General features: G+C 40.2%; 1 pseudogene; it reads left to right on the top strand.

Annotated features, from left to right (window-relative positions):
* Positions 1–7,183: 7,183 nt before the first annotated feature.
* On the top strand, positions 7,184–7,328 carry LOC122686365 (annotated as a pseudogene).
* The last annotated feature ends 1,660 nt before the right edge of the window (positions 7,329–8,988 follow it).

The raw sequence follows: 8,988 nt of genomic DNA, 5'->3' as shown, positions 1-8,988 counted from the left end.
GAATCGACTGGTTTGATCTCCTTGCAGTCCAAGCAACTCTCAAGAGTCTTCTCCAAGCACCACAATTCAAAAACATCCATTCTTGGGACCCAGACTTCTTTATGGTCCAATTCTCACTTCTGTACATGAGTACTGGAAAAACCATAGCTTGGACAAACAGACCTTTGTCGGCAAAGTGATGTTTTCGCTTAATATGCTGTCTAAGTTTGTCATAGATTTCCTTCCAAGGAGAAAGTGTCTTTTAATTTCATGGCTGCAGGCACCATCCATAGTGATTTTTAGAGACCAAAAAAATAAAATCTGTCACTGCTTCTACTTTTTCCCCTTCTATTTGCCATGAAGTGATGAGACCAGATGCGGTGATCTTAGTTTTTTTAATATTGAGTTTTAAGCTGGCTTTTTCACTCTCCATTTTCACCCTCTTTCATCCTCATCAAGAGGCTCTTCAGTTCCTCTTAGCTTTCTCCCATTAGAGTGGTTAGAGTGGTATCATCTGCATATCCAAGGTTGTTGATATTTCTCCCAGCAATCTTGATTCCAGCTTATAACTCATCCAACCTGGCATTTCACATGATGTACTCTGCATAGAAGTTAAATAAACAGTGACAATATACAGCCTGTTGCCCTGCTTCCCCAAATTTGAACCAATCCATTGTTCAATGAAAAGTTCTAACTATTGTTTGTTGACCTGCATACAGGTTTCTCAGGAGACAGTTAAGGTGGTCTGGTATTCCCATCTCTTTAAGAATTTTCCAAAGTTTGCTATGATCCACATAGTCAAAGGCTTTAACATAATCAATGAAGCTGATATAGATATTTTTTTCTAGAATTCTTTTGCTTTTTCTATGATCCAACAAATGTTGGCAATTGGATCTCTGGTTCCTCTGCCTTTTCTAAATCCAGTTTGTACATCTGGAAGTTCTCAGTTCACGTACTGCTGAAACCTAGTGAAGGATTTTGAGCATAACCTTACTAGCATGCAAAATGAACATCACATTGGTAGTTTAAAATTGGTTGTGTTTGGAGTATTATACCACAGTAAGAGGCAAATACTATACAATGGGGCTTTTTTCACTAGAGAAAATTTTATCACATTTAGCATACCACACATGATTGTCATAGACTGATGGCACAGGAATGGGATAACAGCAACAAATTCTCCTATTTGGAAAGAAGATAATAGAAACCACCCAGCAGCCCTTGACCCAAGAACTCTGGAATTATGCTGGGCAGTTGTAAGAGTCCCTCCTCTTAGAGATGGAGAATAGTCCTCTATTAACCATTTCTGTTCCCTAGAAGTAGCTCTCCAGGAGACTGCTCTCAATGTTCTCAGTGACCTTGGCTCTGCCATCTGGGTGATCCTTGGTTCTCCTTTTCCTTACTGGTTTCATCTAAAAAATATGCTAGAAACTGTCCTCCTTGGAAATCGTGCAGCTCTATCTGCCTGCTTCTTTCTCACGAAACATTGGCATTATAGCTGTTTAATTCCAGTCAGTTCCATATGCCAGTAGCCACACCATCAGTTCTTTTCCAGATATACTCCTCTTTAATGTCTAATAATTTGAGCCCATTGGGCTTCTGGAATATTCTGGAAGTCTCTTTATCATGAGCCGTTTGAAATAATTTTCTGAAGGCCAACTGAATTGATTCAGATTTCAACAGAGAATATGGCAGCCACCCCCTTGATTTGCTTTTTGCTAAGAAATGAGGTTTTAACCAGTCCTCGTAAGTCAAAGCTTTTCTCAGTTTTATCATTTTTCATTTTTAGCACAAGTCCTAGAATTTCTGGATTCTCTCTATTCCTTTTAACTAGTTCTAAATCAGTTGATTCTTTCCTGAGTTCATCCCTTACATGGAGTATCTTATCAACCATAAGCAACAGTGACCAGTTTTTGCCACAAACATCCTATTTTCCCATTTCATCACCTAAAGTCACAAGTTAATTATTAATAAATACATAATCTGCTTTCCAAGCTACTGTGGGCAACTGGTTTTGCTGATTGAGTCACTATTGCATTCAATGGCTTCCCATCTGCAATGACAGTTTCTTTGCCACCCTCTACTCAGTCCCAAAACAAGTTACATAGTTCATGTATTCTCTAAGAGCAGAGAATTCTATTTCTAGGATAGTTTTTGTATCATTCTGAATAAGCTAGTTTAATGGTAAGAATATTCCAGAATCTCGGTGGATTATACCAAAAAAGTTTATTAAAGTTTATATTTCTCGCTTAATGTGAATATTGGTTACAAAAGGACTGTGGCCCTGTTCCACTCTCCCTTCAGTTCAGGGATTCAAGCTAAAGGGACAGCCTTTATCTACAGCATCACTGGTCTCACAGCAGAGGAAAAAGAGTGTGTGTAGTTAACCATGAAATGGGTCACACCTGGCCACATTCTACTGACCAAGAAAGCAACATATTTGATCGGACTTTTGCATATTCCCCCATGGATGGGAGGGCTTCCCCAGTAGTTCAGTTGGTAAAGGATCCACTTGCAATGCATGTGACCCTGGTTCAATTCCTGGGTCAGGAAGGTCTCCTGGAGAAGAGCTAGGCTACCCCCTCCAGGATTCTTGGGGTTCCCTGCTGACTCACATGGTGAAGAATCTGCCTGCAATGAGGGAGACCCAGGTTCAATCCCTGGGTTGAGAAGATTCCCTGGAGACGGGCATGGCAACCCACTCTAGTATTCTGGCCTGGAGAATTCATGGGGGGAGGAGCCTGATGAGCTAGAGTTCACGGGGTCGCGAGGAGTCAGACCCAAGTGAGTGACTAGGCGCAGCACAGCACATCATGAGCAGGGCTGAAAGGGAAGACTGAAAGGACCAAATGTTCAGAATAATAATGCAATGTTTATATGATATATATTATATGCAATGTTATAATGCAATAATGCATCTGGTAAGTCTATCTGACAACAAAGCCTGTGTCCTTGTCTGACAAAAGTTCCAAGACTTCTTTGTGACTCAGAGCTAGTACTGTTGTGCTTTGAATGCTGCAGTTTCCTAAGTGACACAAAGGAAGGTTACTAGCTATGGCCAAACTTTCCCACACTTTTTGTTGTTCAATCACTCAGTCATGTCCGACTCTTTGCTACCCCATAGACTGCAGCATGCCAGGCTTCCCTGTCCTTCACCATCTCCCAGAGCTTAAATTCATTATCTGTTGAGTCAGTGATGCCATCCAACCATCTCATTCTCTGCTATCCCCTTCTCCTTCTGCCTTCAATCTTTCCAAGCATCAGGGTCTTTTCCAACTAGTTGGCCCTTCATATCAGGTGGCCAAAGTACTAGAGCTTCAGCTTCATCGTCAGTCCTTTCAATGAATAGTCAGGGTTGATTTCCTTTAGGATTGCTTGGTTTGAGCTCCTTGCAGTCCTCGGGACTCTCAAGAGTCTTCTATAGCACCACAGTTTGAAAGAATCAATTCTTTGGTGCTCAGCCTTCTTTAAGATCCAACTCTCACATCCGTACATGACTACTGGGAAAACCATAGCTTTGATTATATGGACCTTTGTCAGCAAAGTGATGTTTCTGCTCTTTTAATATGCTGTGTATGTTTGTCATAGCTTTTCTTCCAAGGAGCAAGTGTCTTTTAATTTTCATTTCAAACAGTGAGAGTTAAAGAAAGGGGTTTGCTCACAATAATATAAGGTATATGCTTGTACCCTTTTTAGAGCAATGAAAAAGTTAAATCATAAAAAATCATGTTTTTAAGTGATGTTGTTCAACTTGAGAGATTACTTGCAATTACTTTTCATTAGCTGTGATTTAAAGCAGCTAAAGAATAAATACTCTATCCCTCCCATTTTATAAGTCAGAAAATGTAAACCAGGTCTGTCATTTATATTGACACAGAACATTGGAGTTTAAAGCAATTATACAGATGACACATACATGGTGTTTCTTTGAATATACATACTTTGAAAAAAGTATTTATCCCCCTCCTTTTTATTCAGTTCAGTTCAGTAGCTCAGTCGTGTCTGGCTCTTTGCAACCCCATGAACTGCAGCATGCCAGGCCTCCCTGTCCATCACCAACTCCCAGAGTTTACCCAAACTCATGTCCATTGAGTCAGTGATGCCATCTAACCATCTCATCCTTATGCCATCCCCTTCTCCTCCTGCTCATAATCTTTCCCAGCATCAGAGTCTTTTCAAATGAGTCAGCTCTTTACATCAGGTGGCCAAAATATTAGAGTTTCAGCTTCAACATCAGTCCTTCCAATGAACACCCAAGACTGATCTCCTTTAGGATGGACTGGTTGGATCTCCTTGCAGTCCAAGGGACTCTCAAGGGTCTTCTCCAACATCACAGTTCAAAAGCACCAATTCTTTTGGTCTCAGCTTTCTTTATAGTCCAACTCTCGCATCCATACATGACTACAGGAAAAACCATAGCCTAGACTAGACTAACCTTTATTGACAAAGTAATGTCTCTGGTAAATCCAGTCCCATGATCCTGACTCTCAAAAGTGTCTTTTGGACTATATGTTGGAGCATTCTTTTTACTGAAAATTTATTTGGGGGCCATAGCACCTCAAATGTCTCCTTCTATTTCCAATGTGTCTAAGGTATATAGTGTAATGTGGGACTCATGATGCTACAGACAACAGGGATTTTCAGTGTCAAGATTAATTAGATGGCCAAAAACCATAGAAGAAGATGCTCAATCTTTAATTACCAAAGAAATGTAAATTAAAACTTTAAAGAGGTATCATCTCATAGTAGTCAGAATAGCCATCATCAAAAACTCTACAAATAATAAATGCTGAAGAGGATGTGAAGAAAAGGAAACCCCCTACACTGCTGGTGGGAAAGTAAATTGGTACAACCTCTATGGAGAACAGTTTGGACATTCCTTAAAAAACTAAAAATAGAGCTACCATATGACCCAGTAATCCCACTCCTGGGCATATATCCAGAGAAAACTGTAACTCAAAAAGATACATGCACCCCAATGCCCATTGCAGCACTATTCACAATAGCCAAGACTTGGAAGCAATCTAAACGTTCATCAACAGATGAATATATTAAAAAGATGTGGCATATACATACAAAGGGATATTACACAATCATAAAAAGAATGAAATAATGCCATTTGCAGCAACATGTATGAAACTAGAGATTATCATACTAAGTGAAGTAAGTCAGACAGAGAAAGAAAAATAATCATATGATTTTACTTATGTGTGAATCCAAAGGAATGATACAGATGAACTTACAAAACTGAAACAAACTCACAGACGTGGGAAACAGACCTATGGGTAATAAGGGGGTAAAGGGGGCCAATAAATGAGAAGTATATGATTAACATATACACTCTACTTGCCAAAGAATGTTCAAACTACTGCACAACTGCACTCATCTTACATGCTAGCAAGGTAATCCTTAAAATCCTTCAAACTAGGCTTCAACACTACGTGAACCAAGAACTTCAAGATGTTCAAGCTGGATTTAGAAAAGGCATAGGAACCAGAGATAAAATTGCCAACGTCTGTTGAATCATAGAAAAAGCAAGAGAATTCCAGAAAAAAAAATCTACTTCTGCTTAATTGACTATGCTAAAGCCTTTGACTCTGTGGATCACAACAAACTGTGGAAAATTCTTTAAGAGGTGGAAATACAAGACCACCTTACCTGCCTCCTGAGAAACCTGTATGCAGGTCAAGATGCAACAGTTAGAACTGGACATGGAACAATGGACTGGTTCAAAATTGGGAAAGGAGTACAACATGGCTATATATTGTCACCCTGTTTATTTAACTTCTTCGCAGAGTACATCATGCAAAATGCCGGGCTGGTTGAAGCACAAGCTGGAATCAAGATTATTGGGAGAAGTATTAATAACCTCTGATATGCAGATGACACCACCCTTATGGCAGAAAGTGAAGAGGAACTAAAGAGTCTCTTGATAAAAGTGAAAGAGGAGAGTGAAAAAGCTGGCTTAAAACTCAACATTCAAAAAACTAAGATCATGGTATCTGGTCCCACCACTTCATGGCAAATAGATGGGGAAACAGTGGAAACAGTGACAGACTATTTTCTTGGGCTTCAAAATCACTGCAGACAGTGACTGCAGACATGAAATTAAAAGTTGTTTGCTCCTTGGAAGAAAGGCTGTGAGAAACCTAGACAGCATATTAATAAAGTAGAGACATTACTTTACCGACAAAGGTCTGTATAGTCAAAGCTATGGTTTTTCCAGCGGTCATGTACAATGTGAGAGTTGTACCATATAGAAGACTGAGTGCCAAAAAATTGGTGCTTTCAAACTGTGGTGTTGGAGAAGACTCTCGAGAGTCCCTTGGACTGCAAGATCAAACCAGTAAATCCTAAATGAAATCAACCCTGACTTTTCACTGAAAGGACTGACGCTGAAATTCCAATACTTTGGCCCCCTGATTCGACGAGGCAACTCACTGGAAAAGACCCTGATGTTGGGAAAGAGTGACAGCAGGAGGAGAAACAGGTGACAGAGGTTGAGATGGTTGGATGGCATCATCAACTCAACGGGCATGAGTTTGATCAAACTTCAGGAGATAGTGAAGGACAGGGAAGCCTGGCATGCTGCAGTTGATGGGGTCACAAAGAGTTAGACATGACTGAGCAACTGAACAACAATGCAGTCTACTATGAATAGAATAGATAAGCAACAGAGACCTACTATATAGCACGGAGAACTCTGCTCAGTATTCTGTAATGGCCTGTATGGGAAAAGAATCTGAACAAGAATAGATATATGTATATGTATGGGCTTCTCCAGTGGCTCCATGGTAAAGAATCTGCCTGCGATGCAGAGAAGCAGGAGAAGTGGATGTGATCCCTTGGTTGGGGAAATTTCCTGGAAGAGGACAGAGCAACTCATTCTTGAATTCTTGCTGGGAAAATCTCATGGATAGCAGAGCCTGGCAGACTACAGTCCATGGGGTCTCAAAGAGTTGAAAACAACTGAAGCAACTGAACATGCACTCGTGTGTATGTATATGGTTGAATCACTTTGCTATGTACCTGAAACTAACACAACATTGTAAATCAACTATAATCCAATATAAAATAGAATTTTTTTAACTTTTTAAATAATGATTACTTTAAAAAGAAAAAAAAATATTACAAGAAGCAGGTTTAGGTATGATTATCAGCGTGCAATTTTATAGTTTTCTATAGCTATCAGAACCAGGGTCACACTCCCTGGCAATGGGCAAAGAGGCACCTGATTGGTGGTGTTGCTCTTATATCAGTCAGGGGCAAAGCAGATGTCTAGTCCTTTGTTCATCCTAGCTTGATGCCTGGATTGGTGGCCAGAGCTATTTCATGCCTGGGGCACATAAAATACAGGGCTGTTTTCCTTAGTCTTGAAAAGGAAAATAGCAGAAACCCCTGTCTCATAAGTTGACTGTTAATCTGGTTTAAGGGAATGTATTCTTGTAATGTTCTATAAGGTGTCATGGTCGTTCTGTGCCTAACTTCTGAACAAAGATAATGAAAGCAGGAAGTTATGTAGAGCTCTCCTCTGGGGCCTTAGGGTCTAGAATACGATTCGAAAGTGAAGATCTAACATAGGTCCTATGACAGGACTACAAGAGGATACAATAGTGACCATACAGAAATTATTTCAGGGCTATTTTTGTGAATCTGTGTACATTCAGGAGCCATCCTGAGTTCAAATTCTGAGTCTCCCTTTTATCAGCAGAGATCTTAATCTTACATGGTATGTTTACTGGTTTCTTGCTTGAGGGGTTAGCTTAATAGTAGTGTTTAAAATGGGGCCTGGCAGTTGGAGCTAATATACAGGCAAAAAAAAAAAAAAAAGAACCAGGGTCACCCAGGAATTAAAGTCATAGCTGGGGAGTAGTAGCTGAATATGTCCCCAAAGGGTCTTTAACCGTGTTTTTAAGCCTGTGGACAAAGACTGGGAAGAAAGTTGCTATTTAGCTTAATGGAATTACTGATATCCTAGAAACAGATTCAATATAAATGACCATATAATATATCACTGGTTCTTTGGTCCTAGGTTTCTCTCCTGGTTTCCAAGCTACAGTCCCTACTGACCTCTCACACTTGGCTACCACTTTCCTAGTACTGATCCCCCTGAAAAACCACAAGGTCCCAAGGGCAATGATGTGAACATCTCATTTCTGATCTTTAATAATGGCTTCATTCTTATTCAAACAATTTCTAAATCATGATTAAATAATGACTAATCTATATTCTGTGCTGTGCTGTGCTTAGTCACTCAGTCATATCTGATTCTTCATACAGACCACATGGACTGTAGCCCATCAGGCTCCTCTAGGCAAGAATACTGGAGTGGGTTGCCATGTCCTCCTCCATGGGATCATCCCAACCCAGGAATAGAACCCAGGTCTCCTGCATTGCAGGTGAATTCTTTACCATCTGAGTTACCAGGAAAGCCCAAGAATACTGGACTGGGTAGCCTATCCTTCTCCAGGGGATCTTCCCAACCCAGGAAATGAACCAGGGTCTCCTGCATTGCAGGCAGATTCTTTACCTTCTGAGACACCAGAGAAGCCCATATTAACAATACTGAGTTCCAAATATCTATTGCTTATTAATGGGATATATATTGGGGCTTCCCTGGAGAAAAACCCCCTGGAGAAGGGCACAGCCACACATTCCAGTATTCTTGCCTGGAGAAGCCCATGTACAGGAGCCTAGGCTCCTGTCCATGGGGTCGCAAAGAGTTGGACACAACTGAGTGACTAACACACACTTTCTTGTCAATAGGCTATTTAAGCTCCATAGTTGATACATTTAGACCATAGATTACCATAGTTCATTAGTCAGAAACAAACGATATTTGGGAACAACAAGAACTTTTAAAGATTATATCCTGGAAGATATCTCTTTCCTCTTAAACTCTCCCTTAATGTGGATTTTAAGTGGTTTAACCTTGAAATATATGAGCAGTCAGCTGAATTCAAGGGACCTTGTCTTATATTCTTCCTAGATTAGCAAATCACAAGAATT

The sequence above is a fragment of the Cervus elaphus genome, chromosome 3, assembly GCF_910594005.1.
Source record: "Cervus elaphus chromosome 3, mCerEla1.1, whole genome shotgun sequence".
NCBI classification, from domain to species: Eukaryota; Metazoa; Chordata; class Mammalia; order Artiodactyla; family Cervidae; genus Cervus; species Cervus elaphus.
The sequence above is the reverse complement of the archived record's forward strand: the minus strand, read 5'-3'. Positions and strand labels throughout refer to the sequence as shown.